This window comes from Plecotus auritus (genome assembly GCF_963455305.1).
Source record: "Plecotus auritus genome assembly, chromosome: 2".
Taxonomy (NCBI): Eukaryota; Metazoa; Chordata; class Mammalia; order Chiroptera; family Vespertilionidae; genus Plecotus; species Plecotus auritus.
Window position 1 is genome coordinate 17649181 of NC_137771.1, and position 19354 is coordinate 17668534.

The window sequence follows — 19354 nt, forward strand, 5'->3', positions numbered from 1 at the left end:
TGTGGGGTGTGGAATATGCTTTCCTCAAGGGCAAGGACTGGGTCTGGCTCTTATCAATGCCCCCAGTGCCCATGCGGGGTCGGGCACAGTCACAGGCTCTTTAGGCATGGAAATGCATGAATTATTCAGGAACAAAGGAATTCACAAGTGAACAAATGGAAGTCCAATGAACACAAATAACCGAAGGTAAGAATTAAAGAAGGAACTGGCTTTGGCCGGGTAACTTCGTTAGAGCATCGTCCCAATATGCCAGGTTTTGGGGTTGATCTCTGGTCAGGGCACATACAAGAAGCAACCAATGAATGCATAAGTAAGTGGAACAACAAATTGATATTTTCTTTCTCTCTCCTCCCATTCTAAAATCAATAAAAAATAAGAAAGAATCAAAGAATAAATGAAGAAGTTCAAGAATCAATGACTAAATAAGCAAATGGACCGAGGAACAAAACTGCTTCTGCTTTAAAAATACAAACTGGGCTCAGCTGGCGTGGCTCAGTGGTTGAACGTTAGCCTGTGAACCAGGACGTCATGGTTCGATTCCCAGTCAGGGCACATGCCCAGGTTGCAGGCTTGATCCCCAGTGTGGGGCATGCAGGAGGCAGCCAATCAGTGATTCTTTCTCATCATTGATGTTTCTGTCTCTCTCTCCCTCTTCCTTCCTCTGTCTCTAAAAAAATCAATTAAAACCTACATTTTTTAAATGTAGCACAGTTAGTTGGAGCATCGTCCCAATGTGCCAAGGTTGGGTATTCAATCCTGGGTCATGAGTGCATCAATAGGTGGAACAACAAAAAATCAATGTTTCTCTCTCCCTCTCCCTTCCTCTCTCTAAAATAAATTAATTTGAACCCAATTGCTTAAAACTCTCTAATGACTTACCTCCCACTTTGCTTGTGTAATTAAAATAAAATAAAACAATAAAAAAGAACAATAAAATCCAAACACCTTGCCATGTCTTGTGTCCCTGCCCACCTCTCCAGTGCCACTGGGCCATCTTCCTTTTCAGCCATTGGAATCCTTTTCAGTTCCTAGAATACATTGAATGTTTGCCCCAAGGCCTTCTGTTCCCTCATCCTAAGATACTGTTCCTTGCTCTTCACAGTACTGGTTCCTTTCTATCCTTTGCCACCTCCTCTGAGAAGCCTTCCCTGACCACCCCAACTAAGGAAATCTGCCCATTCTTGTTCTTGGCACTCAGTTTGTCTCCGTCATGACAGTTGTCATAATCTAGAATTGTATATTTTTCAGTTCATTGTTTATTGTCTCTGGATCTCTCGACCAGACCAGGGCTCTGACCTCGAGAAACCTGGCATCACTCTGGACAGAGATCCTGACTCTTTTTTTTTTTTTGTCTCTGTAGGTGATATTTATGACCCTTGAAGATGAAGGAACTGCACATGATGGCCCGAGCCACCCGGGATCTGGTGGAAGGGCATCCAGGCGGAGGGAAGAGCCAGTGCCAAGGCCCTGAGGTGGGAGCGCACCTGGTGTCTTTGAGGGTCGGGGATGGCTAGAGCGGGTGGAGAGGGGAGAGCAGGAGGCACAGGGTCAGAGGGTCCACAAGGTGGGCCCAGACCCCAGAGCCCCTTTCTGGTGAGGACTTGGGCTTTTACTGAGAGAAGTGGGAGCCATGGTGAGTTCTGAGCAGAGGGAGGGGCAGGGAGATCCTGACTCGTATTTCTCCATTTAGAATAACCTGGTGGTTAGGAACATGGACTCGGCCTTTTTCTAGATCAACGACCCTGGACAAATTATTTTACCTTTCTGTGCCTCAGTTTCCTCATCTGTTAAAGTAGGGATAATAGTTGACCCCTCTTCACAGGAGTCTTGAGAGAAATCAATGAGCTACTAGACTAGTGCTTGGCACCTAGTAAGTGCCATAAGTGTTTGCTATCCTTCATTCATTCAATGAAACCTCAAACCTTCCCTGTCACTACTCTGTGCCAGGTTGGGTACTGGGGGCTCAGATAGGAATCAGGTCCTGTCCTTGTCCTCGATGTGGCACTCACTCCCTTTATGGTACAGGTGATGGTGGGCACAGGGCAAAAAGGCTACAGGACGGGCCTCCACGACCCTTTCTACCTCCATGCTTACATGCTTGTTTAACAGGTTAAGCGCCCAGTCAGTCACCGGTGACTGGCACTATACTTTCCATCTGGAAGACAAAATAGGCTGGGCACTTAACGTGTTAAATCAATTTTGAAAACTGATACCAAAACCAAAAATCAAAGCCCAGCAAGCTGGCTGAGACCTCCCATCCATTTCCCATCTAGCCATTACTCTCCTGCTCTCACTTCTTTTTTTTTTATATATATAAACACTAGAGGCCTGGTGCACAGATTTGTGCACTGGTGGGGTCCCTTGGCCTGGCCTTCAGGGATTGGGCTGAAACTGGCAGTCCAACATCCCCTGAGGGGTCCTGGATTGCAAGAGGGTGCAGGCCAGGCTGAGGGACCCCACCAGTGCATGAATCCATGCACTGGGCCTCTAGTATGCATATAAGATCTTTGGTTGCCCTATCTGGTTTGGCTCAATGGATAGAGCGTCGGCCTGCAGACTGAAGGGTCCCGGGTTCGATTCCGGTCAAGGGCACATGCCCAGGTTGCGGGCTTGATCCCCAGTAGGGGGTGTGCAGGAGGCAACCAATCAATGATTCTCTCTCATCATTGATGTTTCAATCTCTCCCTTCCTCTCTCTGAAATCAATAAAAAAAATATTTTTTTTTAAAAAGGAAGATCTTTGGTTAATCTCTTTCTGCTCTCCCCCTCCCCTCTTCCTTCTGAGATTCATCAGTCTGTTCCCTGTTTCCATGCCTGTGTATTGAGCATTTGCTCCCTAGTGGTCAGTGCATGTCATAGTTACTGCCAAATGGTTGAACTGCCAGACACTTAGCATATTAGCATTTTATATATATACTAGTGACCCAGTGCACGAAATTCATGCACATTAAAAGGGGATTAATTAGAGGAAATAATTTAATATTGCTATTTGCCCTTTCTCTATAATATAAGTGTCAGAGATGAAAGAAAATTAGTAAAATGTATATGAAAACCTTCCTCCTGTCAGAGTCTGGGGCACACCACGGGACCCAGAGTCAAGTCCCCGCCCACCCACATGCACCTCAAAATCGTGTGAGACCCAGACCCAGCCGGCCCCCCCATTGGGCTAGATCCAGACCCGGCCAGTCCCACCCTTGTCAAGCCCTGCCAGGCAGGGGGCGTAGCCTCAGGTCCCCTGGCCCAGCACCAGGACAGGGGGCATGGCCTGAGGTCCCCCAGCCCAGACCGGGGCGGGGGGTGTGCCTTGAGGTCCTCCATCAAGCCCCACCAGGTGGGGGACATGGCCTGAGATCCCCTGTCAAGCCCTGCTGGGTGGGGGGCGCGGCCTGAGGGCCCCTGTCAAGACCCGCTGGGCTGGGGGTGCAGTCTGAGGTCCCCTGGCCTGGTGCTGGGGTGGGGGGCGCGGCTTGAAGTCCCCTGTCAAGCCTCACCTGGTGGAGGGCGTGGCCTAAGGTCCCCCATCAAGCCCCATGGGGGTGGGGGAGGGCATAGCCTCAGGTCCCTGCTGATTGCTTGTTAAGGCTCATTATGGGAACTTGGCCTCAGCTGTGGGTGCAGCCATCTTTGTGATGGAGTGATGGTCAATTAGCATATTCCCTCTTTATTATATAGGAGGATATATATATATTTTTAAATGTTTTTTAATAGAGAATAGAAGGGAGAAGAAGAGACAGAGCTAGAGAGAGAAACATTGATGTGAGAGAGACTCATTGATTTGGTTACCTCCTGCATGTGCCCCAACGAGAGCTGGGAATCAAGCCTTCAACCGAGGTGCGTGCCTTTGACCAGGGTCAAACCCCGGACCCTTCAGTCTGCCGGCCGATACTTTATCCACTAAGCCAAACCGGCTAGGGCTCGCTCCTGTTTTTAACCAGCCTAGTTTCTGTTGTCACTCCATATAGTCCTCCTTCAAAAAGACCCTGCACTGCTTGCCTCCCTCTGCTCTGGCTTGCTCACCTGGAAAGCCCCCGGTCTGCAGCAATCCAACCAGCCACCTCCTCTGGGCTGGAGGGAGGAGAAAACTACGTGCATGCAGACATGCTCACAACTCCCCGCCTCAGGACACTAGCCAGGCCCTGGTCCGTGTGGCTCAGTTGGTTGAAGTGTCGTCCTGTACACCAAAGGCTGCAGTTTGATTCCCAGTCAGGCACACACCGAGGCCTCTGGTATGATCCTCAGTGGGGGTGATAAGGGAGGCAACAGATCAATGCGTCTCTCTTTCTCTCTCTCTCTTGCCCTTCTCCTCTCTCTAAAATCAGTAAAACATCCTCTGATGAGGGTTTTAAAAAGTACACTAGCCAAGCTCAAAAATCCTTCAGGGCAGTTTCTTTATTTTCAATGTTTTTATTGATTTTTAGAGAGAGAAGAGAGGGATAGAGAGATAGAAACATCGATGAGAAAAGAACATCATCCATCGTGCACGCCCCCTGCCCCCTCGGGGATCGAGCCCACAACTGGCCAGGTTTTTGTGTGTTCTTTTCAGGGCAGTGTTTTAGTAAGCTGGCCCTCTGTCTGCCCAGATGACCAGTTCACACCCTTCCTTCTGTCCCCTAAATTCCCACCTCTTCTCCTCCTCCCCACTTGCACTCCGAATCCTCTCACCTTTTGTGGACTTCACACCTTCTGTAACTCCCTCTCCTGCACCATCCTTTCCATGGAATTATTCCCTCAGCATACGAACAGGTTCTAGATATTTTCATTTAAAGAGAAAAAACAAAAACCTTCCCTTAGAGAATGAAGCATGTATCCTGCATTTTTGTGAGGAACTGTAGTTAGGTTCATCTCTAATTGATGAGGGAAAGTTTTGGGGTTTTTTTGTTTTGTTTTGTTTTCTTGTAGAAAAATGCCAGCTAACCCACTAGAAGGAATGTGAGAACTAGAAAAACTCCATTTTGCAGCCCCAGTTAGATCACTGATTTAGGCAAAAATCATCAATGTACCATAGACTGGGCGAGGCAAACAACAAACATTTATTACTCACAGGAATAAGTTCTGGAAGCTAGAAGTCCCAGATCAAGTTCTGGCCGGGTTGGCTTCTCGGCCTGGCTTGTAGAAGACACCTTCTCGATGGCAGAGAGAGAACCAACTCTCTGCTGTCTCTTCCCATAAGGACACCCATCTGATGAGATTAGAGCCCCACCTGCACGACCTTATTAACCTTCATTATTTCCAGAAGGGCCCTATCTCCAAATACAGTCATATTGGGAGTTAGGGCTTCAGCATAGATTCTGGGGGCAACACGATTCAGTGCATAGCAGATGCCAAAACCACTAGGTGAAATAGTTTTTGTTTGTTTTTAAATATATTTTTATTGATTTCAGAGAGGAAGGGAGAGGGAGAGAGAGATAGAAACATCCATGATGAGAGAGAATCATGGATCTGCTGCCTCCTGCAACCTCCCCCTGCCACACACACACACACACACACACACACACACACACACACACACACACACGCACGCACACTGGAGATGGAGCCTGCAACCCAGGCATGTGCGCTTGACCAGAATCAAACCTGGGACCCTTTAGTCCACAGGCCAACGCTCTATCCACTGAGCCAAGTGCCAGGGCGAGACGAAAGGTGTTAAAGACGAGAACTGCACCTGGTGCTGAAGGAGCACGGCCCCACTGATCGGGTATCTGCAAAGAGGCTCTCTCCTTTCCAGCGGAGAGATGTGCTGTAACTGCTGTCAGCAAATTATGGGTCACTATGGCCCTCTGCCTGTTTTTGTGCAGCCCGTGAGCCAAAATGGTTTTTACATTTTTTAAATGGTTCACAGAATCAACGGAAGAATAATATTGAGTGACAGCCCTAGCTGATTTGGCTCAGTGAATAGAGTGTCAGCCAGTGGACTGAAGGTCGATTCCAGTCAAGGGCACGTACCTTGGTTGCAGGCTCTGGCCCAGTTGGGGTGCATGCGGGCGGTGGGGGGACACACCACCAATTGATGTGTCTCTCTCACATCAATGTTTCTCTCTCTGTCTCTCCCCCTCCCTTTCACTCTCTCTAAAAAAAAAAAAAAAAAAAAAAAAAAAAATCAATGGAAAACAATCCTTGGGTGAGGATTAACAAAAAAACAAACAAAAAATATTGAGTGGCATATGAAAATTATGTGTATCCAAATTTCAATGTCTATAAATAAAGTTGTATTGAAACACTGCCATGCTCCATTTACATATTGCCTATGGCTGCTGCTGTCATGCTACAATGACAGAGCCAAGTAGTTGCAACACAGACAGTATGATCTGTAAGCTAAAAATATTTACTTCTGGTCATTTACAGAAGTTTGCCAGCCCCTGCTCTCGACCTAACTTCCAGTGACAAGAGACCCCGGGTTTAGAGGAGTGAGGTGAGTGACACTATGAGGGAACCTTCAGACTCCCCTGTTCATGTGGAACATTCTAAAACACAATTGGCCAGGTCACTTTACAAAGTTGTCATTTAAAAAAAATAAAAGGCAGAATGGGAATGACTCTGCTATATTGAAAGACAACAAAGAGACATCACCACCAAATGCAACATGTAAACCTTGGTTAGATATTTTTGAGAGAAAAACCCAGCTATCATTGTGTGTATTAGTCAGTGTGTGTTTTTTCTCTCCCTCCTAAACGTTCAACTCCTGTAGGCAGGGATTTTGTTGCTTAATCTACCAGCACTTTGCAAGCACCTGGCACCTAGTAGGTGCTTGATAGGTGCTGTTTGAAAACAGGAATGAAAGAAGGAATAAACTTTGCTTGGGTGAGAGGGTTGACTAACCAGAGGAGGCTCTGAATAGGAGATTGACCACAGGTGAGATCTGTGATAGACATCCCCTCCCCCGCCCCCTCCATCTCCGTGGCTCTGGGGCCAGGGATGACACTCCTTCTGGGATCCCAGACAGCAGAATGACCAGCAGGTGGAGGCTCAGGCCGGCGGAATTTCAGCTCAGGAGCAGGAAGAACTGCAGTCCTCAGAACCAATGAGCAGCAGAATGGTTGGTCTCAGGAGGTGAGCAAGCAGAGAGCCACAAGGACTGACCTCATGTATGGGCAGAGCATGGGCCTCCGTGGTGATACACATCACAAGCCCCACACCAACCCTTTTCCCAGAGGTTCCCCTGCCTTCTGCCCGCCCCCCTTTTTAAAATATATTTTATTGATGTTTTTACAGAGAGGAAGGGAGAGGGATAGAGAGTTAGAAACATCGATGAGAGAGAAACATCGATCATCTGCCTCCTGCACACCCCCTACTGGGGATGTGCCTGCAACCAAGGTACATGCCCTAGACCAGAATCAAACCTGGGACCCTTCAGTCTGCAGGCCGACACTCTATCCACTGAGCCAAACCGGTTAGCAGCCCGCCACCCCACCCCCCCCCCTTTTTTTTTTTTTTTTTTTTGCCTAGGCTCAGTCTTTTAGGCCAGTAGTATTTTCTCTGAACCTTGAGCATTTCTTGTCTGCACCACCAGGGGGTCTTTATCAACCTTTTCCTATTATGGGCAGGCAAGACTTCACCTGCGTAAGAGGCAGGGCCTCTGATGGTGTGACCTTGAGCAGATGTCTGCCCATCTCCGGGCCTCTGTTTCCTGATCTGCGTAAGGACAGAGTAGGACAGGATGCCCTAGGAGGCCTGTTGAACCTCCAGTTCTGCTTGGAGTCCAGTTCTCTTGCCCTCTATCAGACTGGGGACTCCCGGAGAACAGGTTGGTACAGGCTGAGCCCCCCCACCCCCCCACCCCCGGCCAGGGCCCCTAGTAACAGACCTGGCTCATTTACCCACAGCACAGGAGCCAGGGGGCGGGAGGTGAAGGTGGAAGAGGATTATAGTGATGCTCTGACATCTTTCTTGTCAAAGGCAGTGTGATCTAAATTTAGGCCCCACAGGTTGCTAACTTCGTTATCTTAGGCAAGTGACTTAACAACTCTAGGCTATAGTTTCCACATCAGTAAAACCGGAACAGTAATATTTGTCTCCCAGAATGAGGAGTAAAGAAAATGTTGGCTTTGAAAGTACCTCGTACATGGCAGGTGTACAAAAAGTGGTCAGGAGCCAGGGAGGGAGGTCTGATCAGTCCCACAGCCTCAATCATACTAAATTTTTTTAGTATTATTTGTGGTTGTTGTTGATCCTCACCTGAGGATATTTTTCCATTGACTTTTAGGGAGAGTGGAAGAGAGAGGAAAAAATAGAAACATCGATGCAAGAGAAACACATCAATTGGTTGCCTTCTGCACGGGCCCTGGTCAGGGCTCGGGCCGGGGAGAAGTCTGCAACTAAGGTATGTGTCCTTGACCGGAATCAAACCGGGGACCCTTTGGTCTGCAGGCCAATGCTCTATCCACTGAGCCAAACTGGCTAGGGCTGATCAGGAGTTTTAGACTCTTTCCCATCATCACTCCATACCCTAGTTCAGGGGTCCTCAAACTACGGCCCGCAGGCCACATGCGGCCCGCTGAGGACATTTATCCGGCCCGCTGGGTGCCGCTGCCTGTCCTGCTTAGCAGCCAACTCGTCCCAGGCCCGCAGTGCACATAGGAATTTGTTCATAGTTTTTCTTTTAAACTATAGTCCGGCCCTCCAATGGTCTGAGGGACAGTGAACTGGCCCCCTGTTTAAAAAGTTTGAGGACCCCTGCCTAGTTCCTCCATAAGCTGATTGATGCAGGGAGAAATGATAAAATACATTATGTCTACATCTAAAGCAGACCTGGCACTCAATAAATATTTGTCAGATGAAAGATTCATTCTACAACCACTCTCTTCTTTGAGCCTTGAAGAAAACTGGTAAGGGGCAAGGTAAGGGCTATTACTCTGTTTCAAAGGCAAAGACAATGCAGCTCAGAGAGGGAAAGTGATTTGCCTAAAGTAACACAGCAGAGCTGGGCTTGGGACCTAATTCCTTCTGCTGGCAGAACCCATTAAGATCCCCTCCCGCCAGAACCGGTTTGGCTCAGTGGATAGAGCGTCAGCCTGCGGACTGAAGGGTCCCAGGTTCGATTCCGGTCAAGGGCATGTAACTTGGTTGCGGGCACATCCCCGGTGGGAGGTGTGCAGGAGGCAACTGATCGATGTTTCTCTCTCATCGATGTTTCTGACTATCTATCCCTCTTCCTTCCTCTCTGTAAAAAATCAATAAAATATATTTAAAAAAAAAAAAAAAAGAAAAAGATCCCCTCCCAGGAAGCCATGGTGCGCTCAGGGACTTGCTAGGCTCTGCCTACACTCACCCTCCCATAAGGGTGATCCAGTGGGTGGCACTTGGACAAGCACAAAGTAGGTCAGGTCGGCCCCTCTCAAGCCATTCCCAGGGCCCAGCTCTACTCCCTAATGACTCAGAGGCCCTGATGGGTCACCATGTTCCTTGAACAGAGGCTGCTTGGCCTTGGCCTGGCTACCGTTTTCTCCACAGACCATGGCACCACAGGACAGGCGTCTCAGAGCAGGACAGTGGGGAAACTGCCCGAGTGCTGGGGCTGATTGAGCCTGTGGGACTGCCTCTGGGTGGCTGACAAGTCCACCTGGCAGGTCAGGGGTATGCCATCCCTCAAGGCGTGGGTGCTCCCAACCTTTGGGTACTACTACCATGCTTCTGCTTAGGAGGCTCTTATCCTGAGGTCAGGGAGAAGGTTTCTAGTGGGAACTCTGCCAGGCTGGGAGTACCGTGAGAAAGCCAGGGGGTCATCTCACAGCCTCCCTTTGCCATGGGTGTTGATGCTTCCTTACACTGATGTCTAGGAGCCATTTGAAGCCCAGGGGGACATGGGAACCAGCGGGAGAAGAATTGAGTGCTATCACAGTGTGCTCTGGACAGGCCTAGGAGTCCATCTTCCCCTCCAGGCAGGACAGAGCATTACAGAGGTGCTGGAGCATCAATGTGGGGCTGGAGGATTTTCCCTGGGGGTGGAGGACTATCGTGGGAGTGAGGGCTGGAGTGTTAAAGTGGGGTGCAGAGTATGATGGGTATTGGCATATCTCAAGGCCTGGAGTGGAAAAGTCGGAGTACACATTTTAAAGTTGAGCTGGAGTTTAATGGTGGAGTGGAGTTTCACAGCAGGGGCTGGAGTCCTTCCGAGATGATTGGAGTAGTGTACAGTGGGGGCTACGGAATTCGCTGAGGGCCTGCTTATTTCAGCAGGCGCGACATTATTGAGGAGGATATAGAGAACTTCAGAGGGAGGCTGGAATATTATGGAGGTAAAGTCTTCTGGGGGGACCTGGATTATTTCAGAGGGAACAGGATTACTTCAGAGGGGGTTGGAGTCTTTTACAGGGTGGGCTACAATATTCCAGAGGTGGGTGAGAATGGTGCTGGGTTGGGGTGTGGCCTTGGAGGCTGCCCAGAGAGCCCCCTTTAACCCCGAGTCTTCAGTCCAAGGATTCTGGGATGGGGGTGGGGGTCTCTGGGAATCCATCTCATGCTCTCTCCTGCCCCCAGGGCAGGCCCTCACCCTCCAGGTAAGCCATAAGCAGTCCTTGTGTATGGACTAAAGGTGGTGCGGTGACCATGGCCTTGGGGGCCAATGACTCCTGTTGCCACCAAGGAGAAGCCGGCACTGGTGAAACATCCTGCCTGCGTTCTGGGGCTTCCAGATAAGGGTCAGCTTACCTTGGCCATCGCCCTGCTTCTGGGCAGGACCCCCTTTCCTTTCTCAGCAGCCCTCTCCCAAGAATGGAGGCCCAGCTGAAGCAGGGAACATGCCAGCACAGAGCCCTGTGCTTCCAGGGTCTCTTTGCAGTCTAGCTGCAGTCCCTCCTGCTTTGGTGGGGGCTTGCTTTTTGCTGAGGATGGGAGCCCCGTTGGGGAGGGGGAACCTACCCTGCCTCAGTGGTTGCTGGTAACCGCTGCAGCCCGTGTGATCTGAGGCCCGTGGGGGCCAGGAGTGCTCAGGGTTGGAGAGGGTGTCAGTAGGTGGTGGGCGGAAGAGCATGTGCCAACACTGGGTGGCCTCGGGCCCCAGGGTACAATTCCTGTTTGTTCCACCATGCATAGCTTTAGCTACCTAAGGGGCTGTCACTTCAACAAGTACCAGCTGCACTATGCCAGCATCTCCAGTTGCTGCGCACATGACCCGTTCCATCTTCCAAAAGGTGAGTGACCCCAGCAGCTCACTCTACACGGGACAGAGCCCCAGACACCCTCCCTGCCAGAGCACCAACACTTCTGCCTCTGGTGTCCACACCCCACCAACACAGCCTGTGCAATGAGGTGGCACAATGCTGTGGTTTCTCACTCAGTGTCAGGCCTGGGGCCAGTATCTCCGCTCTCTGATTGGACTGTGTCTCCATCGGACTGGAGACTATCCCCTCCCCGTCCTCCCGCAGCCGACTGAGGCTTCCTGGGAATGGAGATACTCTGGGTGGGGGCAGCAGTCCCCCAGGCGTTATTAGTATGAGTGCAGGGAACACAAATATTGTCTCTGAGACAGCGAGGCCAGCCTGCCCTCGCATACGCCCAGGCCTGGAGGCCCTACCGGAGGAGGGAATGAAGGAGGGGAGGAGGGAACATCCTTTATCGAGCACTTACTGTGTACCAGGCCCTATTCTAGACATTCTGCATGTGTTATCTCCCTGTGAAGTAGAGTCATTCTTCCTGTTATAGGGGTTGGGAAACAGGCCAGAGAGCTCCAGACTTGCCCAAGTTCACACAGCTAGTGAATGAGTGAAAAAGCTGGGGTTTGGCCCACGGCCTACCCGAACTGACTGACACCACCCTCTCTGGGCAACTCCCGACTCCTCCCTCTACTGTCTGGGTGACATTGGACAAGTACTAGGCCTCAGTCTCTTCATCTGTAAAGTGAGTATATTGATAAAATCGATGTTATATGATACACAGAGATGATGTGTGTGAAGTGCCTGTTGTGTGGTATTACTGAACACAGTCAATGTGAGATAATACCAACCTTTGGAACATATGGAAGAGACATAGCCCTGCCCCGCGTCTGAAGAGACACAGCTCTACCCTCAGAATCCCCCAAGTCTGAAGGAGAAACTAAGTAAAGTGGCAGAAATCACCTCACTTGTAACTTCACCAGGGCCAGGGAAGGGCGAGAGCATTAAGGAATGGACCACAAGCTAGCGAATGGGACAGGTTAATTCTGAAAGGCTCTCCAGGTCAATCTTATTGTCCCTACTTTACAGAGAGGGAAACTGAGGCTTAGGAGCCTGAGTTACTTGTCCAAGAATGTAGTGACTCAATTACTGAGCAGGGCCGAGGCCCTGCCCTGTCTATCCAGTCCCCTCTGGCCCAGGATTGGAGCGGATGTGATATTCCAGGGGTCCCTGTACCCCTCACCCTCATATGTGCTTGCACGCAAGACAGGCCGAGGCGCAGCACATCTGGCGAACCCCGTAGCAGACTTCTTGGGACCCGGCAAAGGCCAGGTGCTGGGTCTTCAGCCTCACCTAGCACGATAGCCACTCGCGTGAGAGGAGCTACAGAGGCAAGGAGGACCTCGCAGCTCCAGCTCCAGGCCCCCCTTGCTGTGGATGAAATTCCTCCACAGCCTCAGGTGGGCTGGGACGGGCACTGCTCCCCCAGAGGGCTCAGCACCTCAAATTTGCCATCTGTTCTCTTCTTGCATCCTCACAACCAACCTGCCCCCTCATGTGATGATCCCCTCTGTTCAGGGGAGGAAACTGAGGTTTGGAGTGGGGAGGGCTTGCCCTAGGTCAGTGGTCGGCAAACTGCAGCTCGCGAGCCACATGCAGCTCTTTGGCCCCTTGAGTGTGGCTCTTCCACAAAATACCACGGCCTGGGCGAGTCTATTTTGAAGAAGTGGCGTTAGAAGAAGTTTAAGTTTTAAAAAATTGGCTCTCAAAAGAAATTTCAATCGTTGTACTGTTGATATTTGGCTCTGTTGACTAATGAGTTTGCCAACCACTGCCCTAGGTCATGCTGGAAGGATCTGGCAGAGGTGAGATTGAAAAGCAGGGCCTGCTGGCTCATCCCCAAGTCCTTACTCCTATCCTGCCTTGCTTTTAGGCATCAGACCCCATCCTAACTTTTGTCTTCTCCCTGGCAGGACTAGAGAGGGTGTGCCTTCCCCAAGGCCACCCAGCAGAGCAGCAGGCAGGTGGGGTCCCAGCTCCACCTTGTCCCCAAATACCCAGTTGCTTATTTGGGGACAAGGTGGAGCTGGGATGTTTATTTTATAAACATCTGCTTTATATCTGCCTTTCCCACTGCACCCCTGAGGAGAACTTAGCCCAGAGCTGGCATCCCTCAGTGTTGATTAAATTAAAACATGTTTATTGAGTATTTGCAATCAGCCAAGTATTATGCTAGCTAGAGGCCTGGTACACAAATTCATGCATGGGTGGGGTCCGGCCAGCCCCGCCCCCTGGTTGAACTCCCAGTTGAACTACTGGTCGAACTCCTGGTCGAGGAGACAATTTGCATATTAGCCTTTTATTATATAGAATAAACTCATTTAATCTTCACAATGACCATGTAAGTTGGGTACTATTAGCCCCATTTTATAGACAGGGAAAGCAAGATTAGAGAATGCAAGAGCACTTAGTAGGTGCTGGCACATAGTAGGCTCCTGACTTTTACTCTGAAAGGCTGAGTGAATGAATGGATGAATTAAAAAGGGAGAGGTGGGCCCTAGCCGGTTTGGCTCAGTAGATAAAATGTTGGCCTGTGGACTGACAGGTCCCGGGTTCGATTCCGGTCAAGGGCACATGCCCGGGTTGTGGGCTTGGTCCCCTAAGAAATGGGGAGTGTGCAGGAGGCAGCTGATCAATTATTCTCTCTCATCATTGATGTTTCTATCTCTCTCTCCCTCTCCCTTCCTCTCTGAAATCAATAAAAATATACTTAACCAGCCCTAACCGGTTTGGCTCAGTGGATAAAGCTTCGGCCTGTGGACTGAAGAGTCCCAGGTTCGATTCCGGTCAAGGGCATGTACCTTGGTTGTGGGCACATCCCCAGTAAGAGGTATGCAGGAGGCAGCTGATCGATGTTTCTCTCTCATCGATATTTCTAACTCTCTATCCCTCTCCCTTCCTCTCTGTAAAAAAATCAATAAAATATATTTTTTTTAAAAAATATATATACTTAACCAGTTAACTGCCACGATATTTTGAATTTAATTAAAAAGGTCCGCCGCTTGCGTCTATAGAGGCTTATGGCGTACAAATGGTTAAAAAAAGAAAAAGAAGGGAGAGGTGGGATCGAGGTGGTCAAGGTCACAGGTGTTCATCTTTTCCCTCATCCAGGTTCATTAACTACCACAACAGTTCCCACCACACCTTGGGTCTGGCCCCCAACAACCTGATGCACCAGGTGCTGGCAGCCCTTGGAGGCCTGCTGAGATCCTCTGAGCTACCTGAAGGAGATATCTTTCCCGCTGAGCAGCTGGCCAGCGTGGCTCTGCCTGAGAGCCTGGACTGAAGACTCCATGGTGAGGGCCCACCCCCAAGTCCCTGACAAGCAACAAAAGCTGATAGGAAGAACTGGCCAACCACCCTGTCCGCAGCCCTAAGGCACTAAAAGGAAACATTCTTTATTGTCGCAAGAATGATTTCAGTTAGACTGAAGAAGGAACTTACTGACAGAGACGGGGAACAAGCCTGGAATGCCTTACCAGAGTCAGGAAATGACACAGTGGTCCCTGTGGGTAGCCCCACAGGCTGAGCCCTGGGAAAGGAGTTAGCCAGAGCAAGGCCGAACCGCAGTTCCCACAGTTCCTGCACCGGGGAACCACTGTCCAATAGGAGAGACAAGTCACATCCCAGGTCAACCGCTGAGTATGAAGGTCACTTGGAGATGAGAGAGTACCACTGGATGAGAAACGAGGTCCTGAGAGAAGGCACCCGTATGGTCACATGGGAGGTGTTCCTGGTGGGGATGGGATACGAAGAGAGTGAAGATGTCCAAGGGAAGGGAAGAGGAGGGAAGAGGAGGGAAGGGGAGGGAAGGGGAGGGAAGGGAAGGGAAGGGGAGGGGAGGGGAGGGGAGGGGAGGGGAGGGGAGGGGAGGGGAGGGGAGGGAAAGGGAGTGCCAGGCACCATGCTAAGCACCTTGCATATATTATCTCGTTTCATCCATTCATTCAACAGCTATTTATTGAATGTGCCAAGCTCTGTGTTAGGACTGCAGATACAGCTGTGAACAAGACAGACACAGTCCCTCTCCCATGGAACTCAGAAGTGGAGGAGACCACAGATATGTCAAGGGGATACCTGCTTTGAAGAAAAGTAAAGCAGGGAAGGGGATAGAGCCTGTGGCAACTGGGATCGAGTTGCTTTTATTTTAGGTGAGAGGTGCCTCTGCAGCAGTGACAGTTAGCAGAGACCCGAATGAAGTGAGGGGAAAGGCAGTGCAAAGGCCCTGCGGCGGGCGTGTGCCTGGCAGGCTCTGGAACAGCAAGGCCACCTTCAAGGCCACAGGAGAGTGAATGAGGGGAGATGAGCCAAGAGCTGTGGACAGAGATCCTCACCTTCTGGTGGGTGTTTGTCAGCACAGTAAGGACATTTGGTTTTGTTATAAATGTGATGGGAAACCACTGGAGGGTTTTGAGCAGGAACAGTAGTATGATTTGTGTTTTTAAATAATTTTTTAATATGTTTTATTGGTTTTTGTGTGTGTGTGTGTTTTTTTTTAGAGAGGAAGGGAGAGGGCTAGAGAGTCAGAAACATCAATGAGAGAGAAACATCCATCAGCTGCCTCCCGCACACCCCCCACTGGGGATGTGCCCGAAACCAAGGTACATGCCCTTGACCGGAATCGAACCCGGGACCCTTGAGTCCGCAGGCCAACGCTCTATCCACTGGGCCAAACTGGCCAGGGCTTTAAATAATTTTTAAATAGACAATATATTTATATGTTCAGAAAGAAAAGATATATGGCTCTGCAAAGTCTTGCTCCCATCTGTCCCTCATCTCCTAATCCCGTTTCTTCTACCAACCACGTGTACCAATTTCTTGGTTGTCTTTCTAAGATTTCTTTATGCAAACACAGGCATATATTTAGTTAATATTTATATAGCACTTACTATGTCTCAGGCCTTATTCTAAATTTCTAAGTTACTTAAAAGATTAACTCATTTAATCCTTATAACCTCAACTCCACGAGAGAAGTACTATGATCCCTACTTTATGGGTGAGGAAATGAGGGCACAGAGAAGCTAAATGACTTGCCCAAGATTGCACAGCTTCTAAGTAGCTGTATTAGTTTCCTAGAGCTGTCATAGCAAATTACCACAACCTGGGTGGTTTCCAACAACAGGAATGTATGCTCTCACAGTTCTGGAGAAGTCCAAAACAGAGGTGTGGGCGGGGTTTGTTCCTTTAAGAGGCTCTTGGGAGAATCTGTTCCATGTCTCTGTCCTAGAATCAGGTGGTGGCCAGCAATCCTTGGCATTCCTTGGCTTGCAGATGCACCACTCCAATCTCTGCCTCTGTCTTCCTATGGCATTCTCTACTGTGTGTCTGACTCTGTGACCAAATTTTCCTCTTCTTGTAAGGACATTAGTCATATTGGATTTAGGGCCCACCTCAGGTATGAGCTCATCTAAACTGATTACATCTCCAAAGGCCCTATTTCCAAATAAGGTCACATTCACAGGTTCCAGGTAGACATGAATTTTGATGGGACACTGTTCAACCCAGTATAGTACCAGAATGTGCACTAATATTTGAACTCAGGCAATCTGGGTCTGAGTTTGTGCTCTTCTTGTAGTTGTTGTTAATCTTCACCCAAGGATACTTTCTCCCATTGATTTTTAGAGAGAGTGGAAGGAAAGAGAGGGGGAGAGAAAGAGAAACATCAATGTGAGAGCGTCACATCGATGGATTGGTTGCCTCCTGCACACGCCCTGACGGGGCCTGGGATCGAACCTGCGACCCTTCGGTTTGCAGGCTGATGCTCTAACTATTGAGAACACCAGCCAGGGCTGAGTTTGTGCTCTTACTCACTGGTTATGTTGCCATCAGTAAGATTATGAATATATGAATATATTATGAATATGTGTATAATTCCCCCTTTCTGACAAAAGGTGAAATATCATATGCTGCTCTGCACCTTGTTTCTTAAATTTAATATTTATAGAACTTTTCCAATCAGGACACACACATCTCCCCCATTCTTTTTCACAGCTGCATAGTATTCCATTTAATGGCCAGACTGTGCTCTAGCTAACCTAATCCCTTACTAATGGACAGTTGAGTTGTTTCCAGTCTTTTGCTATTGCAAACAGTGCTGCAGAGAACAACTTTATATAAACCTCATTCCTCACTTGTACAAGAACATATGAAGGATAGGGTGGGAGTGGCCAGGGAGAGGTCAATGGGGGAAAAGGAGACATATGTAATACTTTAAACAATAAAGAATTTAAATTTTTTAAAAAAGAATATATGAAGGATAAATTCCCAGAAGTAGAATATCTGGATGCTTTTATAATTTTGATAGATTTTGCCCAAACGCTCTTTTGGGGACTTAATATCGATTTATATTCACATACGTGAAAGTACTCTGTGAGAACAGGTGTGAGAGCACTGTTTCCTTACAGAAAGGCCCACAGAGCCTGGCTGGCGTGGCTCAGTGGTTGAGCATCAACCTATGAACCAAGAGGTCATGGTTCGATTCCCAGCCGGAGATTGTGCCTGGATTGCGGGCTCCACCCCAGTGTGGGGTGTGAGGAGGCAGCCGATCAATGATTCTCTCTCATCACTGATGTTTCTATCTCTCTCTCCCTCTCCCTTCCTCTCTGAAATAAATAAAAATCAAAGAGAAATGCCCACAGAGTGTATTATTAAGCTTTTGGATTTTTGCCAGACTGGTAAGAAATAGTACCCCAGAGTGGCTTTCCTGATTTTCATTTCTTTCCAGTGACTCCGAGCTCCTTTTCAACATGCTTAGCAGACATTTGTACTTACTTTTCTGGAGACGCTCAGTTCAGATCCTATGCCTGTTTCCATTAGATTGTTGTTCCTTTTAATGAATTTCCAAGTCTTTTTAATAATTTTTATGGGTGACCCTTTATCTGTGATCTGAGTTGCCAATATTTTCCTCTAGTTTGTCATTTGTCTTATGACTTGGATTTATAGTGTTTACCCATGTAAAAGTTTTTGATTTGTATATAATTGACTTTATCAATCTTTTAAAATGGCTCTTTGGGCCCTGACCGGTTTGGCTCAGTGGCTAGAGCGTCGGCCTGCGGACTCAAGGGTCCCAGGTCCGATTCCAGTCAAGGGCGTGTACCTTGGTTGCAGGCACATAACCAGTAGGGGGTGTGCAGGAGGCAGCTGATGGATGTTTCTCTCTCATCGATATTTCTAACTCTCTATCTCTCTCCCCTCCTCTCTATAAAAAAAAAAAAAAAAAAAAAAATCAATAAAATGTATTTAAAAAATAAAATAAAATGGCTCTTTGGCTTTTGTGACATAGACTTCTCCCATGAAGAATGATAAATTCTCCCTTTTATTCTATTGCTTATTGCTTTTATGATTTTATTTTGATTTTTTTTAAATGTAAGTCTTTGATCCCTTGGAGCTTATCTTGGTACTCAATGTGAAGTACAGGTCTAATCCCCACCACCCCAGTTGCTCCCTAGTTGTCCTAACACTGTATAGAGTCTATTCTCCACTTTGAGATGCCATCTTTATCAAATCTATCAAATACTAAATCTCTGTACAATTGGGTCTATTTCTGGAATTCTATTCCAGTCCATTGGTCTCTTTGTGTCTTCCTGCACCCAAATTAAGTTGTTTTAATTATTGAGGCTTTAAGTATGATTATCTATAGTAGTAAGGTTATTAGTATTGCCTTTTCTTTTTTCAGTTTCCTTGTATTTCTCTCTCTCTCTCTCTCTCTCTCTCTCTCCCTTTCTTTCTCTCTCTCCTGGGAACCCCAAGAGGTCTCATGGGATTTACACTACTAGAGGGGAACAGACAAATAATTATGTCACTTGGTAGTGTCAAGAAAAAATAATAATAAAGCAGATAAAAGGACAGAAGGCAGGAATGGAGTATTTAGATGGGCAGCCAGGGAAGGCCTCTGAATAAGGTGGAGACACCGAGTGAAGGGAGGGAGGCCACATGGTTACTTGGAGGAAGACATTCCTAGCAGCACCAAGGGCAAACGCTAAGGCCTGAGGCAGGAGCATGCTTGGCATGTTGAAAACCAGCAAGGCAGCCAGTGTAGCTGGAGTGGCGTGTTTAGAGGGGAGAGTGGGCGGTGATGAGTACATCATGCAGGCCTCGCAGGTCACAGCAAGGACACTGGCTTTTCCTCTGAGACGGGGAGCCGTGGGAGGGGTTGAGCGGAAGAGAGGCATGTTCTGAGCTCTGTTTTAACAAGATGGCTCAGGCTGC